Source organism: Elephas maximus, chromosome 3, assembly GCF_024166365.1.
Source record: "Elephas maximus indicus isolate mEleMax1 chromosome 3, mEleMax1 primary haplotype, whole genome shotgun sequence".
Lineage (NCBI taxonomy): Eukaryota > Metazoa > Chordata > Mammalia > Proboscidea > Elephantidae > Elephas > Elephas maximus.
This window is the reverse complement of record NC_064821.1, coordinates 205,696,138-205,721,011: the sequence shown is the minus strand read 5'-3', so window position 1 is coordinate 205,721,011 and position 24,874 is coordinate 205,696,138.

Below are 24,874 nucleotides of genomic sequence, written 5' to 3'. Positions count from 1 at the left end.
TCATACTTATTCAATCTGTATGCTGAGCAAATAATCCGAGAAGCTGGACTATATGAAGAAGAACAGGGTATCAGGATTGGAGAAAGACTCATTAACAACTTGCGATGTGCAGATGACACAACCTTTCTTGCTGAAAGTAAGAGGGCTTGAAGTGCTTACTGATGAAGACCAAAGACCACAGCCTTCAGTATGGATTGCACCTCAACATAAAGAAACCAAAGTCCTCACAACTGAACCAATAAGCAATATCATGATAAATGGAGAAAATACTGAAGTTGTCAAGGGTTTCGTTTTACTTGGATCCACAATCGACACCCATGGAAGCAGCAGTCAAGAAATCAAATGATATGTTGCATTGGGCAAATCTGCTGCATAAGATCACTTTGAAGTGTTAAAAAGCAAAGATATCACTTTGAGGACTAAAATGTACCTGACCCAAGCCATGGTATTTTCAATCAACTCGTATACATCCAAAAGCTGGACAATTAATAAGGAAGATGGAAGAAGAATTGATGCCTTTGAATTATAGTGTTGGTGAAAACAAAAAAAACCAAAAAACCAAACCCAGCGTTGTCGAGTCGATCCCGACTCATAGCGACCCTATAAGACAGAGTACAACTGCCCCGTAGAGTTTCCAAGGAGCACCTGGTGGATTTGAACTGCCGACCCTTTGGTTAGCAGCCATAGCACTTAACCACTACGACACCAGGGTTTCCAGTGTTGGTGAAGAATACTGAATATACCGTGGACTGCCAGAAGAACAAACAAATCTGTCTTGGAAGAAGTACGGCCAGAATGCTCCTGAGGAGCGAAGAAGGCAGGACTTCATCTCACATACTTTGGACATGGTATCAGAGGGGACCAAATCCTGGCGAAGGACATCTTGCTTGGTGAAGTAGACAGTCATCAAAAAAGAGAATGGCCCTCAACAAGATGGATTGGCACAGTGGCTGCAAGGATGGACTCAAACACAGCAGTGACTGTGAGGATGGTGCATGGCCGGAAAGTGTTTTGTACTGTTGTTCATAGGTTGCAATGAGTCGGAACCCACTGGTTGGTACCTAACAACATACGATGTGTTAGAAAAATTTAGTAAATTTGCCTAAAGCTACAGCTAACAAGTGATATAGCTAGGATTTGAATCCAGGCCTGAGTAACTCAAAAGCCCCTTCCCAACCTGAGCAATCTCCTTTGTCTTTAGAGAGGAATATAACAATGTGTAAGGACTGATTAAACCAATTATGGTCCATTCATATGGTTGAATATTATGAAGACATGAAAAATTATGCTGTAGAACTCTTCAGTGCCCTGGAAAACTACTTAATATATTGTTAAATAGAAAAATAGATTATGAAATATTGTGTACAATGTAAGCCAAATTTTGTGAAAAGATATGATAGTGGTTAGGGTAATAAAATAAAATGTTGTATTTATTATGTGTTAATTGTGAGACTGTGGATGATTTTTATTTTATTTATGGCTTCTGTGGGAGCCCTTGTGGCACAATGGTTAAGAGCTTGGCTGCAAACCAAAAGATCAGCAGTTCAAATCCACCAGCAGCTCCCGGGAAAGCCTATGGGGCAATTCTACTCTGTCCTATAGGGTCACTATGAGTCAGAACTGACACGAGAGCAATGGATTTGGCTTCGGTTTTCATTGTGGACATGTCTTCAGGAAAGACATAGTTTCAAAATTTCCTTGAAAGAAATGCACTATTTTTTTAACCAGAAAAAAAAAAAAACCCAGAAATAGCAAAAAAAAAAAAAAAAAAAAAAAACAAAGCTTGCTTTTCTATAAAATATCTAATTAGTACTAAAATTTTGGAAACTATCTAAAAGTTGTTGCTGTTAGTTGCCATCTAGTCGACTTGGCGACGTTTCATATATGAGAACAAAAAGTTGCCCAGCTCTGTGCCATCTTCATGATCTGTTTGAGTCCGTTGTGGTGGCACTGTGTCAATCCATCTCATGGAGGTTTCCCTCGTTTTCACTGACCCTCCACAAAACATGATGACCTTCCCTAACCACTGGTCTTTCCTGAGGACATATCCAAAGTACCCTGTTTTCACAAATAAGGAGCCCAGTGCCCACACATACAACGCTGGCATAGCTCAGTTACAAAAACAGAGAGGGGGTTTGCACTGTTGGGAAGAAAACATGTAACCGCGAGTTATTTACATAAAAATAGGGTAAGCAAGAAGTTTCTCCATCCTCAGTTCAAATATAAACTTCCTTGTTTCACTTGCAAATAGGAGCAAGAAAAGGCTCTTTCTCGTATACCTGCCTTCCTCACTTGATGGGTGAAGACTGCGAGGGCTGAGATGCTGTCTTCCTTGTTCTTTATTGCATTCAGAGTACCATTCGGGCACTCTAGAGATGCTCCCTTGGGGGAGGGGTGGGAGTGGCTATCTGGCTTTCCTAATCTGAGCAGAAGTTTTGTGTTGGGCTATTTTGGAGGGAATGCCACTAAGATGGCCAGGCAAGATGGGGGGCCGTGGGGAGGACCTTCCTGCTCAGGGTTAGAAATTGAGATTTGACATATGAGGCCACTGGGAACGCACTTGGGTCTTCCAAGTGAGGACGCTACAGGATCAAAATCATGGAGCGGAAACGCGATTCTGGCAGCTGTGCTGGTGGATGACTGGGTCAGGGGAGCTGGGAGGGGAAGGGGCTGGAGGCACGGAGGTGGAAAAGCTGCCTTACTGGTTGGTTACAGGCAGGAGACAGGCGCGCTAATCCCAGCCTGGGGAGGTGGGGCTTGGACTGGAGCTGCGACTGCGCACACGGGGAAAGGGTAACAGAGCTGGGCTTCCAGGGACCAGACCGCAGGGCGGGGTTGGGGGGGCGGCGCGGCAAGGGAGCAAAGGAGCGAGAAGAGGCAAAGACGATGGGAAGGGAGCGGGGCTGAGCGCTCCGCAGGCTCCCAGTGCCAGGGGCAGAGCGGAAACTGCAGTTAAGACAGCACATCCCCCCACCCCCATTTTTTTTTTTTTTTTGGCCTCTTGGTTGCCTGGGTGTACAGAGGAACAAATTTGTGGTGTGGATGCATTCCAGGCCAGTCATCCATCATCAACAGTGAATACGCACCAAGCACTCACCGCACACCCGGCAGGCTTAGCGTGTCTGAGAGAAAGTTCTGGAAGCGATCCAGGGGCCTGCCCAAGGTGCCTTGCCAGATTCTTCCTTGAACTTTGCTCCCTTCCTTGCTCTCGTCGTCTGTTTTCTTTTAATTCAGAAAAAGCAGCAATAAACAGTTCCCGGCCCCCTTCCTTCACCGGCCTCCTCCCTCCCTGTGGTTTGGCAGAGAAAGTGCCTGGGCTGTCCCCAGAGGATTATCTCACGCCTCCTGCGAAGGGCTGAGCAGCCGAGCTGGCCGGGCCGGGGCACAGGGTGCCCCTCGGAGAGCTTGTAGTCCAGTCGGGAAGTGGTCTGCAGGGGGGCTTCTCCCTGCGCACCCCCCGGCCCAGCAGGAGCTGAGCTGCCTGCACCGGGCCACTGCAATCAAGCCACCGTGGGCGGAGGGGAGGGCCCGGGTCTCCGTTCTGAGGCGCAACTTAGAAGATGTGTGAACTGTGAGTGATAGAACCACCCTGCCTAGTGGCTTGTTGTGAAACTCAGAAGCAGGAACACTTGTAAAGGAAGAGCCCTGGGTAAATTCTAGTTTCAGATGTTACTGACCGTTCATGTTAGTGTGGTCAAGCGCTGCCTTTTAAAGATGATACAAGGGCTGCAACTGGCGACTTCCCTTTTATCCAGTCTTCTAACACCCGTGCAGGCTGGCCTTGACATTGGTCTTCTATGTTCCCACGTCTTAAACGTTCTGTGGTATCTTCCATTGACAGTGTAATATTATGCGCTTAGAAAAGTAAAGTAATATTTTGTGTTTTAAAAAGCAGCAACATACAAAGCATGATAAAAAGAACAAAATTAGAATTCTTTGTCTAATAGGCTTAGAAATAAATCTTAACTCAATAGGCAGTCAAGACAGATGAAAAACGAGCACACAATGCTGAGAAAAGGACATATGGAAGGCAAGATATTAGCTGGCAGAGACAGGTTTCAAGGAGTCTCCCAACGACTTGTTTCGAGGCCCTCATTGCTTGCCACTTGGGAAAGACCCACAACACTCCTGGTGAGGTCTTACTGAGAGGCGCTGCTGTGCGCTCCCATTGCACCTGTACTGACAGAAGCTCTGCTTCCCTTGACCGTCTCCCCAGCAGTCTGTGGGCTGCTGAGGGCAGGGGCTGGCACTACTCAACCTCGCAGCCCCACGGGCCACAGAAAGCATCCATTGACCATTTGATGACCAGTGGGCTGGCCTGGCAGGGTTGGTGGTTACAGTGACAGAGGAGGCTATTGCATGGTTTTAGGTGGGTGGACAGAGAAGTCATTTTACCTAAATGGTCCGCTCTCCTTCCTTTTATCCCTGCAACTAGCAGAATAGCTGCACGGTCCTAGCTGTTGAGCATCCAGTTGAGTACAACGAAGGTGAGATTTTTGCTAGCGCCATTGACTCAGAAGGAGGCAAGGTCTCATTGTTTTCGGGCTCATCTTGGGTTTAATTTGGGTGACTTCATTTTGGAAGGTGATTAACTTATGAGAATTTATAAAATGTGGTTTTAATCCACCTGTGGAGCTGATGGCGTTCACCCACGACGACTCTAGAGAAAGTTTGGGAAATCGATCAGATTATTACGGCCTGTGACGGTTAAGGTTGTGTGTCAGCTTGGCTGGACCATGATTCTCAGTGATTGGGCAGTTATGATGTAGTCTGTCAGTCACGTAATGGTGTAATCACCTCCATGATGAGATCTGATATAATGTAATCACCATCACGATGAGATCTGCTATGAGTAGCCAATCATTTGAATGGGAATTTTCTTGGGGGTGTGGCCTGCTTCCAATACATGTGGACTCTTTGGCAAAGCTTGCTGTCTCTTGCTCTGCTCTGGATCCTGCATTTGGCTTGTCAGTATCTGACCTCTAGTTCTTGGGACTTGGGCAGCAGCCTACCTTCTGACCTACGCTTCTTGAGTTTGTCAACCCCTGCATCTATGTGAGTTAGGAGAAGCCTCCAGCCTGACACCTGACCCATGGGCTTGGGACTTGCCAGCCTCTACAACCGCATGAGCCATTTCCTTGAACTAAATCTTTCTCTCTATATAATGTATATACCCAGTACCCAGTGCCGTCGAGTCTGTACATATATACATGCATGCTTCACTGGTTTTGCTTCTCTAGACAACTCAGCCTAAGACATTTGGTACTGAGAATGGCTCCAGAGAAACAAAATTGTAGAGATGAGTTTTCTAAATCGGTTCTCAAGTCTGGTTAGTCTTAAACATATTGATTAGTCTGCTTACAGTAGTAAAGAGGACACTGCTAATCCATGGCATGAGATAGCAATAGAAATATGAAAAATATCACCACCAATAGATCAGGTATTGGTGAGAGGCAAGGCCCTGGGTAATCACATGTTTGATACCTTTCTACAATCCTGTCAGGATGAGAAGTATAAGGAAGTTGGTTGGTTGGTCCTACTTTTGCTAGACAAAGTGGTAAAGGAAAGAGATGAGCTCAGGATTTCAGAGTTAAAGCTCAAGCGTCACATAAATGACGTCCGAGTTTCTACTTGTGCCCTGAAAGAAAGCCTTATTTCTTGTAGTAATAGAGCTGATATTGCTGAAAACAAACCCAGAGTCTTATCTTAAGAGTGGCTGAATTACAACAACAGCTGAATTCCCCACCTCTGATGGAGTCTGAAGCTAAGGCGAAGGCACTGATTGGGAAGAAATGGGATCCTGAAACTTGGAATGGGGACATATGGGCAGATAATCAAGAAGCCGGGGACACCAAGCCCTAAATTCCATTGAATCACTCCTGCAAACAAAACCATTAACCCCTTACCCCCATCTGATGAGTTTAACCCTGCTACGTCTGAAAAGTGTTTGAGATATCACCTGGGGGGGGGCATCTGAGTCATTCACCCAGAAGGTGGCTGGGTCATTGCCTGGGGCATCACCTGAGGCAGATGCCTTAGAGACAATGCTGAATGTTCTCAAAACACATCCCCACCACCCAGGCTTATGTCCTAGCGACCTCAAAAGGTGAAGTACAAAGTGTGACGCAGGAGGAGGTATGCTACACTCCAAAAGAACTGCTTGACTTTTCTAATATGTACAAACAGAAACTTGGGGGAATACACTAACAGAAACCTAGGAGAATGGCTATTAAGGGTGTGGGATAATGGTGCAAGGAACACAAAAATGGATCGTTCTGAGTTTATTGATATGGACCCAGTAAGCACAGGTTCTTCATTCAGTGTTTCAGTTTGAGCTGTTAGGAAAGGATCTAATAGTTTCTTTGGTTGGGTCACTGAAGTCTGAAATTCGTGGCGGCCTACACTACATCAAGTTGAAGTACCAGACGTGCCTTTGGTATACTGTAGATGAAGGTATTCAAAGGCTTAGGGACATTGGCTCGCTTGAGTGGATTTATCAGGTTAGACCCACAGACCCATACATGGAGGGGTTTTACCACAACTGTGAGGAAGAGCCCCAGCATCCTTGAAGACTGCTGTGATAGCTATTTTATATAAGTCAGACTTGACAGTGGGAGCTGCCCTAACTGAATTAAGACACCTATCTACAATGGGGCCGATTGGACCTTGTGGTGATAGGGGCCAAGTGACAAAGACACTCAATTGACAGAGACAAGGTGGGTGTGGTTACCATAATGGATAGCAGAGTCACAGCAGTAATCAGAATAGTCTGACTCGTATGGACTTATGGCTTCGGTTGCTTAGTCATGGTGTCCCTAAGAGTGAAACAGATCAAAATCTATCATGTATTTGCTTGATCTGTACAAATGGAAGAATTCTAGGTCAAATGAACAGCAGTTTAACTTGAATCTCTGGAATAGAAAGTCATGGCCCTTCAATAAATTCCCAGACTTGACTGAATTTACAGACCCACAACGCCTTGAATGAAGGGGAAGCCAGGTCCCCTTGAGGAAGGACCCCACAACATAGCCCACGAGATCAGACTTAAAAGACAGAATGCAAAACTGCTATCAGTACTTCATATGACTGGGAAATCTATTGGGATTCAACTCCCAGTAGCTTGGTTTCCTCACCTGCAAAACCACAACTACCATGCCTGGTTGGGCCTTGTGCTTGTCCCAGGGTAAGGGAGAGTGTGAACTTACAAAAGTTCCCACAGGGGGCTTCACAGAGGGGGTATGCCAAGTCTGAAGCCCACAGGGGACTGATGGCCAGCCAGAAAGGAGAGAGATGGTGCCGTTCCTCAGGCTGTGAGCTAGTCTAATGGCAGCCACGCGCAGTGATGAACCATGCATTGTCCATCAGAGTCATCAGCCAATTTGCTAAATGTTAATGTTGTTAGGTGCCGTCGAGTTGATTTTCAGCTCATAGTGACTCAATGTAAGAGAGTAGAACTGTCCCATAGGGTTTTCTAGGATTTTACAGATTTCCAGGTCTCTCCTGAGGAACCACTGGGTGAGTTCAAACCACCAACCTTTTGGTTAGCGGCTGAGCACTTAACCATTGTACCACCAGGGCCCCTAAATGTTAATACCAAACTTTTAAATAACACAGATTTAGAATCTAAACCATTATTACTTTTTTTTTTACTTTAAAACTCATAGGGACTTAATTCATATCAAATCTAAAATCTATTTATTTGTTTTTATTAAAGAAAGATGTTTTTCTTTTTAAAGGTAATATAGGTACATGAAAAATTCATGTTCACAGGAAAGTAGACAGAAGGGAAAAAATTCCCCCTCAGTCCCACTATCCAAAAGTTAAAAAAAGCAAACAAACCAGCGGCTGTCAAGTCAGTCCCAATTCATGGTGTCCCCATGTGTCTCAAAGTAGAACTGTGCTCCATAGGTTTTCATGGCTGTGACCTTTCAGAAGCAGATCTCCAGGCCTTTCTTACAGGGCACCTCGGGGTGAGTTTGAACAGCCAACCTTTGGGTTAGTAGTCAAGCGCTTAACTGATGGCACTACTTAGGGAATTCATAGATTAGCCATTGTTAACCTTTATGTGACCTATATAACATGCAAATTGTTGGAATGATACAAAATCTAATCACCAACCATGTGTCTAAACGAAGCCTGAATACAAGACTTCATTTGGTTCTGTCTTCTGGAAGTTGGAAGGGACGACTTGGGTGTCCACAGTGGAGTCAGCGGCCCTCTGGAGAACGAGAGAGGTTATCCTGCCTCTGCTAGGTCACCCGCAGAGGAAAAGCAGGTTTGAGGACAAGGAAGATCTGCCTGTGGAAAAGGCAGTGACACCCCAGGTTCTTTTTGTTAAGGAGTCTGGGGCTTGAAAAGGGAACACAAAGCTAAAGAGAAAATCAGTTTTCACCATGAGGTTGGATCTGGTGATGAGGAAGCAACTAAGGTTTTGAATACGCATCACTGGATTTAGTTCCATTGGGGTGCTAATGTGGGAGAACAAATCCTAAGTCCTGACTTGTAACTGGAGAGGGTTCTCCCTCCAGCGCCCTACAAAACAGACAAAGCTGAGATGGGGCTCCTGCAGCCAACCTTTAGAGACAGTCTTACCACAGAAACGTGGCCTCCAAGAGCAAACGAATGAGTTTGCCCCAAGTTGGAAGTACTGCTAAGATTTGTGGCACATGTGGGAGGCTTGGCTTATGTAGGGTATTTGGGGCCACACTATAAATGACAGAAACAAAATAATTCACAAATTATTTCTATTTGTGAGTAGAAATAATTACTGGGAGCTGCCTCACAATTTACTCAGTGAAAACCTAGAGGAAAAAATTCATTCTCGGGCAGGAATGTTCAACATACCGTGAACCAGATGTAAGGGCTAAATGGGGTTGTTTGGGACATTTCCAGGAATTAGTTTATGCATCCTATCCTGCTCTGGAGGAACAACTTGGAAAGAACCATGGCAACCTAGAGAGGTTCACTCAGCCTGTTCCCAAGTCCAGGCTGAGTGCTGACAGGTTTTATGTATGAGTGGAAAGGGTCCACTTGTCACACCCTAAACCTCCAAATTACCACTCCCTGTCCCCCACTGCCCTGCCCCCATCCCTGCTTTCCCCGGAGCAGTAGGGAAACTCACTTTTTTGTTTGTGGTTACCGTTTGTGGACTGGACAACAGCTATTGCCAAAGGGTTACCAATGTCGATTTGAAGTTGAAGTATTTGCCCTTACATGTGCAAGGTCTACTGCGCTCAGAATTGGTGGTAATTCAGAAACGTGCAAATTTGCAATCCATCTTCACGCTGAATAAAGAAAAGAGAAAAGAAAAGACATGCAGGTTAGTAGTGGGGGGGGGATTGCTTAAATTACTTGAGAATAAATAGCATGTAAGGCGTTTTGAAGGAATTCTTTGCATACAAAAATGTGCTGGTTACAAACCGTTCAACATCAAAGAAGCGCCTGTAATGACTTGAGTTGTGAGCACATCTGGAATAAGAATTCTAGACAAGTGATATTTCTGGATAATTGGTTTATGAAAATTCAAAGAAATTGAGCACTCTCTGTTGGGTGCCCATTAAGTTGGTGCCTACTCATAGTGACCCTATGTACGACAGAACAAAACCCTGCCGGGTCCTGCAGCATCCTCACAACCCTTGCTATGCTTAAGCCCAGTGTTGCAGCCATGGTGTCAGTTCATCTCATCGAGGGTCTTCCTCTTGTTCATTGACTCTCTACCAAGCATGATGTCCTTCTCCAGGGACTGATCCCTTCTGATAACATGTCCAAAGCATGTGAGACATCCTTGCCATCCTTGCTTCTAAGGAACATTCTGGTCGTACTTCTTCCAAGACAGATTTGTTCATTCTTTGGCAGTCCATGATATTCTTCACCAACGCCACAATTCAAAAGAGTCAATTCTTCTTCCCTCTTCTTTATGCATTGTCCAGCATATGAGGCAATTGAAAACACCATGGTTTAGGTCAGGTGCACCTTCGTTTTCAAGGTGACATCTTTGCTTTTCAACACTTTAAAGAGGTCTTTTGCAGCAGATTTGCCCAATACAATGCACCTTTTGATTTCTGACTGCTGCTTTCATGGGTGTTGATTGTGGAGCCAAGTAAAATGAAATCTTGACAACTTCAACCTTTTCTCCGTTTATCATGATGTTGCTTATTGGCCCACTTGTGAGGATTTTTGTTTTCTTTATGTTGAGGTGTAATCCATACTGAAGGCTGTGGTCTTTGATCTTCATCAGTAAGTGCTTCAAGTCCTCTTCACTTTTAGCAAGCAAGATTGTGTCATCTGCATAATACAGATTGTTAATGAGTCTTCATGCAACTCTGATGCCCCGTTCTTCTTCATATAGCCCAGCTTCTCTGATTATTTGCTCAGCACACAGATTGAATAGGTATGGTGAAAGGATACAACCCTGACGCACACCTTCCCTGACTTTAAACCAATCAGTATCCCCTTGTTCTGTCCGAACAACTGCCTCTTAATCCACGTACAGATTCCTCACGTGCACAGTTAAGTGCTCTGAAATTCCCATTCTTCACAATGTTATCCATAATTTGTTTGATCCACACAATCGAATGCCTTTGTATAGTCAATAAAACACAGGTAAACATCCTTCTGGTACTCTCTGCTTTCAGCCAGGATCCATCTGACATCAGCAATGATATCTCTGGTTCCATGTCCTCTTCTGAGTCCAGCTTGAACTTCTGGCAGTTTCCTATTGATATACTGCTGTAGCCGCTTTTGAATGATCTTCAGCAAAATTTTACTTGCATATGATATTAATGATATTGTTCTATAATTTCCACCTTTGGTTGGATCACCTTTCATGGAATAAGCATAAATATGAGTCTCTTCTAGTCAGTTGGCCAGGTAGCTGTCTTCCAAATTTCTTGCATAGGTGAGTAAGAACTTCCAGCGCTGCATTCATTTGTTGAAACACCACAATTGGTAGTCTGCCAGTTCCTGGAGGCTTGTTTTCTGCCAATGCCTTCAGCGCAGCTTGGACTTCTTCCTTCAGTACCACTGGTTCCTGATCATATGCTACCTCCTGAAATTGTTGAACGTTGACCAATTGTTTTTGGTATAGTGATTCCGTATATTCCTTCCATCTTCTTTTGATGCTTCCTGCATATTCTAGCCTTAGTAATCACTCTTGAGGTTTTATGCGGAGGGCTGACATAGGAGATTCATTATCGAGCTGTCCAACAGAACAGCTACACCCTCAGAGGTTACTGAGTAAGACTGCTGAGGAATACCTCTGCACTAAGCTTTCTGTAGTTGGTGGATTTGACTTCTCTTCCGTCTTCGTCATCTCTGCCCTCCATTGTCATTTCCTTTGATTGACAGTTTATTCTTAATCTGAATTATCATTTCTACTTATACTGTCATAGCTGTCATTTTGTTCCTTGCTTGCTGGATTTTGTTTGTTTTGTTTTTGGTCTTCATTCTTGTATTCTCTGTGCCTTGGTGCCCTCACCTGTAAAATGGGGGTAATAATATTATGTGCCTGATATAGTTGTTATGTGGATCACACAAGTAACATGTGAGCAATTGGAACAGGGCCTGTCATGTAGTAAGTTCTCAGTAACTATTAGTTTCTAATGTTGTGGTTGCTATTTATTATTATTTCTGTTTCCTCCTGTTTTTCTTGACTTGAGTGTTGGCAGAGGTTGACTTTTATAGGCATTGACAGTCAATGAGAATCTCTATTTCTTTGGTTAGCAAAATAATCAAAACTCAACAAGTTTCTTGCTGTTGGCTATCTTTGGCTCTTGTCATTGCTGCTGATGCTTAAAGTCCTCTTTGATTATTTCTGGGTTTGTGGCTTTTCTTGGCAGTTAAATTGAATTGGGATATTAGGTGTCTAAGTGCTAGATAAGGAAGTTCTCCTGAACCTGAAATAACAAAAGCATATTTCACTAATGATTTGAATAGTCTGGACTTTCCAGTAATTCACTTTTACCTTCTTTCCAATTAATCTGAGTTCGTGAGGCATTTTATCTGTTGAGGGTGTGTGTACTGTGTGTTTGCATATACTGCCCACCTTGTATGAGCTTTGTTCAAAGTATGAGCTTTGTTCAAAGTCAGTGGTGACGCGTGTGGAAGATTGCATTCCAAGGTTGTCCACTTTCTCCATCTTGCCTCTATTGTAAGTCATTCTATGCAGAGAGAAGTACTTCCCCTTCAGATCCAGGCAAATATTTTCCCCTTCCCAAATTTTCCCATTCATTCATTAAGCATATATTTATTGATGGGCTACTATGTGCCAGGACTGTCAGGGGCTTTGGGGAAAAAGCAATAAGTAAAGCGGGCCCTGCTCTCCTGGACCTTAACTGCTAGTGTGGGGAAACAGAAGGGCAACTCATAAACAACCAAATAATAGAGCAGATGGCAATAGATGCTGTGGAAAAAACTCAGGGTAAGAAGACACAGGGTGAAGATGGAGATGGAGGCTGCTGGCTATATAGAGACATACAGGGACACCTTCTCTGATAGGGCAGTAGTTGACCAGAGACCTTGAGAAGTGAGGGTAGGAGGTGCGTAGATATCTAAGGGGAGAGTGGGACAGACAGAAAGGAAGCTCAAAGGCTCTGAGGTGGGACCGCGGCTGCCACGTTCGAGAACCTATTGAAGGAAATGTTGTTGCTAGTTGCCGTAAGTGGGCTCTGACTCGTGGCAACCCTATGTGTAACAGAACGAAACACTGCCCGCTCCTGTGCCGTGCGCATAACTGTTGCTATGTTTGAACCCATTCTTGAAGAAACTAAGACACCCAAATTAAAGAAGAAGAAACAAAATACAAAATAATAAATGTTGGAGAGGTTGTGGAGAGACTGGAACACTTCTACGCTGCTGGTGGGAATGTAAAATGGTACAACCACTTTGGAAATTGATTTGGCACTTCCTTTAAAAGCTAGAAATAGAACTACATAGGATCCAGCAATCCCACTCCTTGGAATATATCCTAGAGAAATAAGAGCCTTTACACGAAGAGATACATGCACACTCATGTTCATTGCAGCACTGTTTACAATAGCAAAAAGATGGAAGCAACCAAGGTGCCCATCAACTGAGGAATGGATAAATAAATTATGGTATATTCACACAATGGAATACTATGCATCGATAAAGAACAGTGAGGAATCTGGGAAACAGTTCATAACATGCAGGAACCTGGAAGGCATTATGCTGAGTGAAATTAGTGAGATGCAAAAGGACAAATATTGTAAAGACGACTATTATAAGAACTTGAAAAATAGTTTAATCAGAGAAGAAAACATTCTTTGATGTTTACAAGAGGGGGAGGGAGCAAGGAAGGGAAAGGGGTATCCACTAATTAGATAGTAGATAAGAGCTATTTTAGGTGACGGGAACGACAACACACAATACAGGAGAGGTCAGCACAACTGGACTAAACCAAAAGCAAAGAAGTCTCCTGAATAAACTGAACACTTCAAAGACCAGGTAGCAGGGACCGGGGTTTGGGGACTACGGTTTCGGGGGACTTCTAAGTCAATTGGCATAATAAAATCTATTAAGAAAACATTCTGCATCCCACTTTAGAGAGTGGCATCTGGGGTCTTAAATGCTAGCAAGCAGCCATCCAAGATGAATCAATTGGTCCACCTGGAGCAAAGAAGAATGAAGAACACCAAAGATACAAGGTAATTATGAGCCCAAGAGACAGAAAGGGCCACATAAACTAGAGACTACATCAGCCTGAAGCCAGAAGAACTACATGGTGCCCGGCTACAACCGATGACTGCCCTGACAGGGAACACAACAGAGAACCCCTGAGGGAGCAGGAGAGCAGTGGGATGCAGAGCTCAAATTCTAGTAAAAAGACCAGACTTAATGGTCTGACTGAGACTACAATGACCCCGGAGGTCATAGTCCCCAGACCTTCTGTTAGCCCAAGACAGGAACCATTCCCAAAGCCAACTCTTCAGACAGGGGTTGGACTGGACTATGGGATAGACAATGATACTGGTGAAGAATGAGCTTTTTGGATCATGTAGACACATGAGACTATGTTGGTACCTCCTGTCTGGAGGGGAGATGAGAGGGCAGAGGGGGTCAGAAACTGGCTGAATGGACACAAAAAGAGAGAGTGGAGGGAAGGAGTGCTGTCTCATTAGGGGGAGAGCAACTAGTAAGGTGTATATAAATTTTTGTATGAGTGACTGACTTGATTTGTAAACTTTCACTTTAAAAAAATGGTTTAAAAAAAGGAAAAGGAGAGGGGTTTAAGATATTTCAAAGGTCATAGTTAAGCAGATTTGAAAGCCTCAACAATGAAATTTCCAGATACCAATAAATCACATATTTATGGTTTGAGGATCCTAACTTCAAAATAGGCCAGGGCTGGTAAGTAGGCTTCATCTTGTTTGTCGAATTCAGCTGATTTGAGGTGGCTCCTTGGAGTCCACTGTGAAGCAGGAGTCTGAACTGCATCTGAGCTCACTGCTGTGATCAATTAGCTGTGTCTTCCATGGGAGTACGTGAGGGTGGGGGAGGAGGAGGAGGACATCTTGGAAACAGAACAATCTCAAGAGCAGGCATTTAATCTCACATCCAGGTTCCCAAGAGATCTCCTCGTGAGTGGACCCTGGAACAAGAACTGGGGGTGATCAGTCCTAAAGTTATTCCTGCCCAACTGGGCTCTGACTGAGTCCACCTCCCTTGACCCAGCCTCCTCACACACCTGCACCCTGCACTCTGACAACTGGAGTAAAGAGGAAGAGGGCAGAGGAAGGTCAGAGAGGTGCTCCAGGACAATCTGCATCCCCAAAGGCAAGGAATTTGAATTCTTGGAACAGGAATCTGAGAAGAGGCACTAATGGTTGGCTAGTTAGCTATTCAGGTCCAGAGGCCTTAGCCTAGGGTCATCTGGAGAGTGGCCAGGACTTATTTGCTCAGTGTGGTTTCTGACTGTGCCCTATTCTGGAGGATTGACTTTCTTCTTTCTGTCCTCTAAAACCAGAGTCTGAGACTTGCGAGAAAACTCCCTTCCCCACCCTTCCAATAAATACAACCACTTCCATGAATGACCTAAGAGCTACTCCTGGTAATTTAAGGAGCCAGTCTCCTTTAGTTCTCGAGCCTTAAAACAGAAAGGGGAATGAAATGGGACCAAAGAGGGCAGGGGCCAAATGGAGAAAGAGCTGGTTAGAAAAATCAGAAAGAAGAGGAATAAAGGATGATGGAATTTGTTTAGCCCTACAGGAGTGTGAAAAGGGAACAAAAAGTTTTGCATACAGTTACCTCCATTTCATCTCTGCTGTACTTGAAAGTGGGCTTAGAGGCGGAAAAGATGGCCCTCGTGCCTTTGCAAATATTGACCACTAGGGGGCGCTCAAGTTCACAGCACCATCAATGCTGCTTTAACCTCGGTGGGAGGCATTCTGGGAAAGGAGGGCGAAGACGTCATTAAAAGGAATCCCAGTAAAGTAATTTGGTTGGGTCTGGGCTTCCCAGTCGGCACTGGGTGGGTGCTTCCCAGTGATGACAGCTGAGACGATTCTGTTATTTAAATACCATAAAATACCATAGCCAGTAATATTTGTCATTTCAGTGGCTCCTGAACAGAGGGCTTTGACTACACTGGAGTTTCTGGTCTGCAGAGTCCAGCTTGTTTTAAATAGACAAGTCTGCCCCTTCTTCTCCCTCTTCAGTCCCTGGCATCCTTCTCTTCCCACCAGTCCCGGTGCACTGATTGGAATGTGCTGCCAGTATTTTTAGTCAGGTTTGAGCTGATAGGGAGGTATGTGTTGTGTCCCCTTCTCTTATGCCCAAGGTGGCTTCTTTTACCCTCCCCAGTTATGTGCTGCCTGGAAGGAATCACGCGTGAGAATATAGGGCTGTCTGCTAGACCAGAAACAATCTCAAAATGATCCGTGAGAGTTTGACTTTCTCTTACCAGGCCATTGTAGGTCACCAGGTATTCTTATTTTTCTGGGTCCCTTTGTCTGGATGGTGGGGTTGGGTGGGCTGGGTGAGAGCTGACAAGAGGAACGGGGAGAACTGGTGTCAGAGAGGGAGATGGCCAGCCAGCCGGCATCCCTCACCATTCCTGACTGCCATACCCACAGAACTGCCCCACAAGTATGAGACCTGAGATCGGTAGTTCCTGTTTTTCAGGTTCGAGCCCGGTGTCTTCCATGTGTAGATACACAGCAGGCATTGGTAGACTTCACTTTGTGCGTGGGCTCTCAGAGGATCCATGACCCAGTTAGAAAAAATCTCAAAACCAAACTGGTTGCCGATGAATTGATTCTGACTCATAGCAACCCCACAGAGTGACTCTTAAAACTCTCATTAGTTTTAGACCTAAGAAAGGTTATGTATCAGTCAGAGTCCAACGAGGATGCAGAAACCACTCCAGTTACTTGAACAACAACAACAAAAAAAAGAACTGAGAGACTTTAATAAAAAGAATAGGTAGCTAGGCATAACATTGCTAATCAGGCAATTGAAAAGGCAAGAAGAGAAGTTTAAGTTATGAATGCAGCACTTTCAGAAGGCCCTACTGCCCCTAGGGCTGGGGGAAACAAAGGGAAGGGCTGGGCTTATAAAAATTAGACCCTTGGAGGAGGGTCCTAGTGGACCTCTGCGGATGCGGCAATGGCCACCTGGCTCTACTGTCTGTGAGGTGGGTGCAATGAAACTAGCTCTGCAACGATCGGAAAAATGCAAACGGGATTCAGCTGCTATTGTGGGACGGCATTGGTACTACTGGGGTGAAGAAGCATTGCTGGGGTGTTGCTTAGAGCAACAGAGAGAAATAAGGGAGCCCCAAACAGCAAACTTCCAGAAAGAGGTAGCTTACTTCTCCCTGCACCCTAACCTCCTGCCGTTGCCTCCTATTAGCAGACTCTAACATGGAGTCTGCTGGCAAAGCTGAAATGTGGTTTGTGGAGTCCTAGCCCCAGCATCACAAGGCAGGCAAGAACAGCGTAGGTTTAGAGCTGAGAGGAAAGTAGTACAGGGTGCTTAACAGGAATAGCAGAAGGGGGTTTGGAGTGGCAACGAGAAATGAGAGGGACTCAACCAGTATTTTTTTTTTTTTTTCCATTTTTTATTGCTGACACTTCAGGAATAAGGTTTGATGATAAACTTTGAAGATGTCAAACTGGATGCCTGAGACCAGAAGGTTTATGTGGGTTCAGCACAGTAAATAGCCCTCTCTTGATCATCAGACAGGAGAAAGCTCTGTGGAGGCTGGTAAAGCACTGAGGTCTCTTCAGGGCAGCCCACCAAAGCTGGGGAACTGCAAATAGGAGAGCTGCTGCCCTCTTGTGGACACGTGTGGCTCCGCAGGAGGTTAATGTGATCGGCCGCGTGTGGCTTCCATTGGCTGCCTTCACCGCCCCCAGGCTGGGAAAAGTTAGTTTGATCCTCTGATGCATCTGAGGGAGCCCTCAACACTGGTTCACGGTGAAGGTGCCTTTCTTCAAAGGAATTAAAGTCTTGTCACTTAGATCTAGATCCACCGCGCAAAGAACCTAATGACATAGACTATACCCTGGCCAGGCATAAAGGCCTACAGCTGGAAGACATTGGAGCCCAGCTTACCCAGACACCTGCTCCGGGTCTTGGGACACCCTTTAGAACAGGGGTCGGCAAACTTTTTCTGTAAAGGGCCAAATAGTAAATATTTTATGCCGTGGCCATGCAGTCTCTGGTCTCAACTACTCAACTAGGCTGTTGCAATGCAAATAACAGCCATAGACACTAACTAAATGGAAAACTACATGACAGGGCATGACTGTGTTTCAATAAAACTTTATGGGCACTGAAATTTAAATTTAATTTAAGTTTCCTTTATTGTGAAATATTATTCTCCTTTTAATTATTATTTTTAATTCATTTAAAAATGTGAAAGCCCTTCTTAGCTTGCAAGCTTGTTGCTGTTGAGTCAATTCTGACTCATGGCGACCCCAAGCACTAACACAGTAGAACTGTACTCCATAGGGTTTTCTTGGCTGTAATTTTTATGGAAACAGATCACCGATCCTTTCTTCTGAGGCATCTGTGGGTGAGTTTGAACCGCCAGCCTTTCCATTGGTAGCTGGTAGAAAACTGCTGGTACCACCCAGGCTCCTTGTTAGCTTGTAGGCTGTGCAAAACAGGCTGGCTTTGGCCTCTGGGCTGTAGTTTGTGGGCCCCCGACTCAGAATCTTCAGCAGTTAATGAAGATCTTTAGGTGGTGCCATTGTGAACTAAATCATTCAAGCAACTTCTATACTACCTTGCCGATTACCAGGAAGCCACACCGTCACCATCAGAGTCTGGCTCGATAGATCCAGCAGGTGATAGGGTCAGCCAGAGGCTGTAGCTTCCTGGTTTGCAGATCTGAGGGGGTTTATGCAAGAGATTGGAAACCCTGGTGGCATAGTGGTTAAAAGCTATCACTGCTAACCAAAAGGTCGCAGTTCGAACCCACCAGGTGCTCCTTGGAAACGCTGCAGGGCAGTTCTGTTCTGCCCTATAGGGTTGCTATAAGTTGGAATTTGACTTGATAGCAGTGGTTTGTTTTTCTTTTTTGTTTTTAATCTTTATGGATGCATATCGCTAGGTCTTTTCTTCTGCAGAGCCACTGGTGAGTTTGAACTGCTGACCTCAGCTAACAGCTCAGCTAGCAGCTGAGCCCTGGTGGTGCAATGGTTACACGCTTGAACTCACCAGCCACTCCATGGGAGAAGAGACCTAGTGATCTACTCACATGAAGATTACAGCCTAGGAAACCCCACGGGGCAGTTCTACTCTGTCCTACAGTGTCCCAACTATGAGTCGGATATGACACAACGGCACCCAACGACACGCAAGAGATGCTCTGGCTGTAACTTTTACCTCTTTGCTCGCTAGACAGAGAAATTTGTTCTCATTTAAATGTGTGTTGCTGTGTTCTAAGGAAATGAGGTGTTGACGTGTGTGAAGCTAATAAGAACCCCGAGGTGGCACATTGTACCCCATTCCCTCATTTCTAAGAAGAATGGCTCCTGGAGGTCTTTAAACAGCATACTCCCTCTATGCACAGAGATGCAGTTGTCACAGGGGTTCCCAGGAACTCAGTCAGTTCTAAAAGCAAACTGTCCCTGTACTGCAACTTACATTCAACGTGTGGTTTTATTTGTTTCGTGAATATTTAAACCCACAAATTGGGGATTTAAATGGAGACAGGATGAGGAACTTTGAACGATTTAAAGGGTCTTTTGTGGGAACAAACAAGCCCAAGTTTAGAACAGTGCTACCTTTTGTATCACAAAGAGGGGAGGTTACCACTACCCTTTGCCTTCGAGTGGACTTCGACTCATAGCGACCCTATAGGACAGAGTTGAACTGCCCCGTAGGGTTTCCAAGGAGTGCTCAGTGGATTTGTACTGCTGACTTTTTGGTTAGCAGCCACAGCTCTGAACCACTACACCACCAGGGCTTCTAAGGGGGAGGTTAGGGATCCACATTTGAGTTTTCTTGGATGTGCATAAAGGATCTCCGGAAGGACAGGTAACAAGCAGGTAGGTGTGGGGGAACACCTAGGGGGAGGCTGGAGGGAGACCTCACTGTACCCCTTTTGGTTCCTTGGTTTTTGAACTCCATCAAGCAGCTGCCTTCTCCCTTCTTCCCTCCCACCTCTGTCCCAGGGTCTCTCTCCTTGAGCCTCCGAGGACACAGAGCTCCAGGAGAAGCACACCTGAGTTTGTTCTCTAGTGGAGGGGGCAGGCACGTCAAGGAACACTTGTTCTAGCGTTTGTGAAAATGCTGTGAAGGGAGCGCAGAGGAAGTGCTGAGGCCCTGTCTGACAGCATAGAAGGCAGGTCCCCAACAGGACACAGAAGAAAGGGAAGGCTGAGGACACACACACACACACAACCCAAACCAGTTGCCATTGAGCTGTCTCTGATTCATCATGACCCATGTGTGTCTGCGTAGAGCTGTGCTCCACAGGGTTCTCGGTGGCTGGTTTTTTGGAAGTAGACTACCAGGCCTGTGTTCTGAGGCACCTCTGAGTGGACCAGAACCTCTAACTTTATGGTTAACAGCTGAGTGCATTAACCATTTACACCAGCCAGGGACTCCGGCCAAGGCCAGACTCTGTTCAAAAGCACAAGGATGTCTGGAAAATGACTGGGGAATGGCTTGGTCATTTTGAGGGGAGAGAAAGTTGAGTGCATGGACTTAAGTAGGGGAGGGAAAGAGAGGAGTCGGGGAGATGGGGCCAGAAAAATTGATTGGGGTCAGTTTGTGAAGAAAAACTGGACATTCCCCGGGACATTGGGATTCTTCAGTGGGCCTAATGTGTGTCTGAAAACACACAGACAGCAGCGGGACTCCAGAGTGGCCACAGACTGGAGGCCCCTCATCTGTGAACTGAGAGCTGTGGGCTTAGCTGAGCCCTAGGGCCCTGTTATGGATTGAACTGTGTTCCCCCAAAAGTGTGTGCTGTATATCCTGACCCCTCTACCTGTGGTTGGAGTCCTGGTGGCTCAGTGGTTAAGCGTTCATCTACTAACCAAAAAGTAGGCAGCTGGAATCGCTCCTTGGAAACCCTATGGGGCAGTTCTATTCTGTCCTATAGGGTCACTATGAGTCAGAATCAACTCAACAGCATCAGGTTTGGTTTGTCTTTTTGGTGTACCTGCGCTTATAATCCCATTTGGGAATGGGTTTTCTTTGTTAAGTTAATGAGGCAGTGTTAGCATAGGGTGTGTCTTAAATTCATCTCTTTTGAGATATGAAAGAGCAGATAGAGTAAACAAACAGAGATGGAGGAAGATACTCGCTGCTACATGAGATCTCCAAGAAACAGAAGCTGAAAAAAGACAAGGACCTTCCCCCAGAGCAAACAGAGACAGAAAAACTTCCCTTAGAGCCAGTGTCCTGAATTTGGACTTCCAGCCTCCTAAACTGTGAGAAAATAAATTTCTGCTTGTTAAAGCCACCGCAGTTGTGGTGTTTCTGTTACAGCAGCACTAGATAACCAAGACAGGCCCCTTCCAGAGCTGACTTTTCAGACTTGGCCAGTGTTTCTTTTCTTTATGCAATTCCTGGACCCATCCAACTGAGGCCCAGCCAGGCGCACGCTGAGTTCTCTCATTAACGCCCTTCTGTCGTCAGGAGGTGAGAAATATTACCAGGCCCTGTGCTCAGAGGAAAAGATGCAGCCTAGGGTGAAGCCACTTGCCTGTGCCTGGGGATGAGTCAGTGTCAGGCCAAGGCCCGTACCCAGTGGGAAGAAAGATGAGACGCCAAAGAAGCTCCGATGGCCGTGCTTCTCCGTCCCCACCCTGCCCAGATGTTCTGGGAGACTCTGGCTGAACTCTGGGGCACACCCATCTGTGTTCCTGACCAGCCTGGCAGGCCTGTGTGTTTGCACTGCCCGGCTCTTAGCTGCGGCTGGCACAGAACCAGTGCAGGGGGGCTTGGCCCTAGCGAGGACTCGAGGCTACCTGGAGGACTGAGTGGGCCAGGCACTTACCTGCAGGTGCCCCTGGAGAATCCAAGGCAAAGATGGGCCACGGGAACTTGGCAGCTCCAAACAGGGGCAGAGCGTTTTGCAGGCTGACACTCAGGGTGGATCTTGCTTCACTTACGTGTGAAATCAATGAGATAATGGATGGGAAAACATGATGAAAAGTCACCAAACATCTCAGTGCACCCCACCCACCCAGCTTCTCTTCTCTTGGCTCTCCTATTCCTGTCCCACCGTTCCCCAGATTCCTGGATTCCTTCCTCCTCACCCCACAACTAAAGAGACACTGAGCTTTTTAGCTATCCAGTGCTGCTATAACAGGAATACCACAGATGGGTGGCTTTAATAAACAGAAAGTGGTTTTCTCCCAGTTCAGGAGGCTAGAAGTCCTAATTCAGGGTGCTGGCTCTCTCTGCAGGCTCTGGAGGAAGGTGCTTGTCCCTGAGCTTCTGCTCCTGGGTCATCTTCATGTGGCTTGGCATCTCTCTTCTGCCATCTCTGCTCTGCTCACTTGTTTATTCTCTTTTATATCACAAAAGAGATGGACTCAAAATGAGCCTTGCACTAATCCTGGCTCATTAACATAACAAAGACAATGCATTCCCAAATGGGATTATAACTACAGGCATAATTCAGTCCATTACACTGAGGCTTATTTTGTTAATTTCTGAGATGTCCCTTACATTCATCTTGCTTAATTTCATTTCCACTCCCCTTGCTCTGGTCGAGGCCCTAAACTTCTTGCTTATACTAGAGTGATAACGTCTATCTGTTCTATTTCCCCTTTCTTCTTCATTTGAATTCATTGCCATACAAATACCAGGTCTGGTTATCCTGAGCCATGTTCCTGATTCATTTTACTCCTCTGATCCAGAACTTGTAAAGGCTCTGTGCTGCCTACAGAGTAACTCTAAGGTCTGGCATCAAACCCTCCTGGTCTGCTCCGCTCCTTCCAACTCACCTGGGCTTTTTGCCCTTTGTGACTTTGCTCAAGCCACGCCATCTGCCTGGAGTGCCTTCAACTTCAATATCCTCCTGACAAGTTTTCCCCATTCTTTGAGGTTCCAAAAGGGTTGTGGGTAAATTATTTGTAGGATAAGAATGGTGGAAACGGAGTCCTATTTCGGATGCATGAGAGAACCTTTAGTTATAATGACTGTACTGATTTATTCATGCAACAAATACTTGTCTTGTGCCAGGCACTGTGGCGAAGCCTGGGGAGGGCCGGGGCAATGTCTACCAGCTTGGCCGCAGGGACGGAGGATAGACTTTATTTTTTGTTCACTCAAACAAATCCAGTATCGTAAGTCTAATACTGATATGAAAACATCTATAGATTGAATATTTCCCCTTTTACCTCAGCTTCCTGGTCGCTCAGTGGCTAAAGTGCTCTGCTGCTAACTGAAAGGCAAGTGGTTGAACTCACCAGCCGCTCCGTGGTAGAAAGATGCAGCAGTCTGCTTCCATAAAGATTTACAGCCTTGAAAACCCTACGGGGCAGTTCTCTGTCCTATAGGGTCAGTGTGCATTGGGATTGACTCGACGACGGCGGCAGTGGTTTGGTTTTGGTTTACCAGGAAGCTCACAGGGAAATTAGACTGGCAGTCACAGTATTCATTTGTTCAGTCGGTTGTTATATGTAACAGATGCCAAGTACGTACTCAGCACTCCGTTAGATCAAACCACGATGTGCCAGGCATGGCCCTGCCCTCAGAGACAACCATTAACTGCTATGTTTAGCATATCTGCGGTATCTCTCTTCTGGTTTCTAATCGTGTAGCCCTGTGTTATTAATCTGTGGTGCACAACGTCTTCAGTTTCATGTTAAGGAAAATTCTTTTCAGGAGAGGTGAGATAGAGTCAGTATAGAAAAGTAAAAATGTTCAAGCACTGTTGATGCTAAATGCGGATTTGATCTTCATTGTCACGAATTATGTTATTTTTTTTTGTTATAGACTGTCTCCTAAAGCCAACTACCCACTGCCGTCGGGTTGATTCCGACTCCTAGCGACCCTATAGGACAGAGTAGAACTGTTCTGTGGGGTTTCTGGGGCTGTAATCGTTAAGGGAAACAGGAGAAATGAGCATGTGTGAGTACTGGAGGTGGGGTGCTGGGGGGTGTCGCCAGTATTCCCTCAGCAGCCACTCTGGCTTGCTGTCTTTGGTAGGTGGAGACGCAGGTAAGGGCCCTTCCTTCTTGAAACACCAGTAAGAAGCTGGGATCTGACCCCTGGAACTGTGGAGATGGCCTTCTGCCTCCTTCAGGTCAGCTGCCTCTGCCTGGGCATTGCCTGCTTAGCTCACAGCTGCTGTACCCCAGCAGTGGGCACCCCAGGGAGCAAAAGCCTGCAGCTGGGGCTCCCAGTGCCCTGCTGAGCCTTGTGTCCGGGGGCGCCTGCCTCATTCACCCACACATTCTCTGCATAGCAGCCTAGGTGTGGTGGGAGCTGGCTGGGATTGTACAAACATCATCTCTGCCCCTTCTCTTCTCTATTTTGGTACCTCGGGAGTTCACTCCTTGTGCCCCTCATCCATCTCTCCAGGTTCCTGCTCTTTGGCATGAAGTATCACATGTGGATGTTAAAGATGTGGCTTGCCAGGGCCCAGGAGTGAAGGGCTCATGAGGAAACCTGCAGTTTGGGGTTTCTTACAGAGCCTGTGGGATCCTTCCCAAAGAAATGCCTTTTCTTGAGTTGAGGGTGGAACCAAGAGCCAGATACCCTATGAGCCTCACTCAGAGCAAAGACTGTCCATTCAGTTCAGTTCAGTTCAGTTTTATTCAAGTCACATCTTCCGGACACCTATGTGCTAGTCCTAGGGCTATAGATTTAAGTAAAAACATTGTCCTACAGGAGCTTATTATCTAATAATGAAAATAGCAGAGAAAATTTAGTTTTTAGTGTGTGCCTATTGCTGTGCTAGGTGTTTTGTAGGTAGCACAAATGGCTTGTGCTGACTACTAACCTAAATGTTGGTGGTTTGAACCCCCCCATTCGTACTGTGGAAGAAAGGCCGGGCAATCTGCTTATGTAAAGATTACATCCATGTAAACCCTCTGTAACACATGGCCTCACCATGAGTCAGAATTGACTCGACTGCAATGAGTTTGGGTTTGGTTTTATTTCATTAACACATGTAACAACCTCCCAATTATTTCCTCAGTTTATCAAAGAGAAAACTGAGGCACGGAGAGATTAAGGAACTTGCCCAAGGCCATCATAAGTGGCAGAGCCAACCAGTGATCCCAGGTCTGTCCGACTCCAGGGACCATCCTCTTAACCACCCTTTGATGCTACCCCATCAGCCATAGAGCCCACCCAGGGCACAGGAATGCCTCAATCACTGTGGGGCCTGCTGTCTTTAGACCCACAGACTCTCTGGCTGAATGCTGGCATGGCTCCT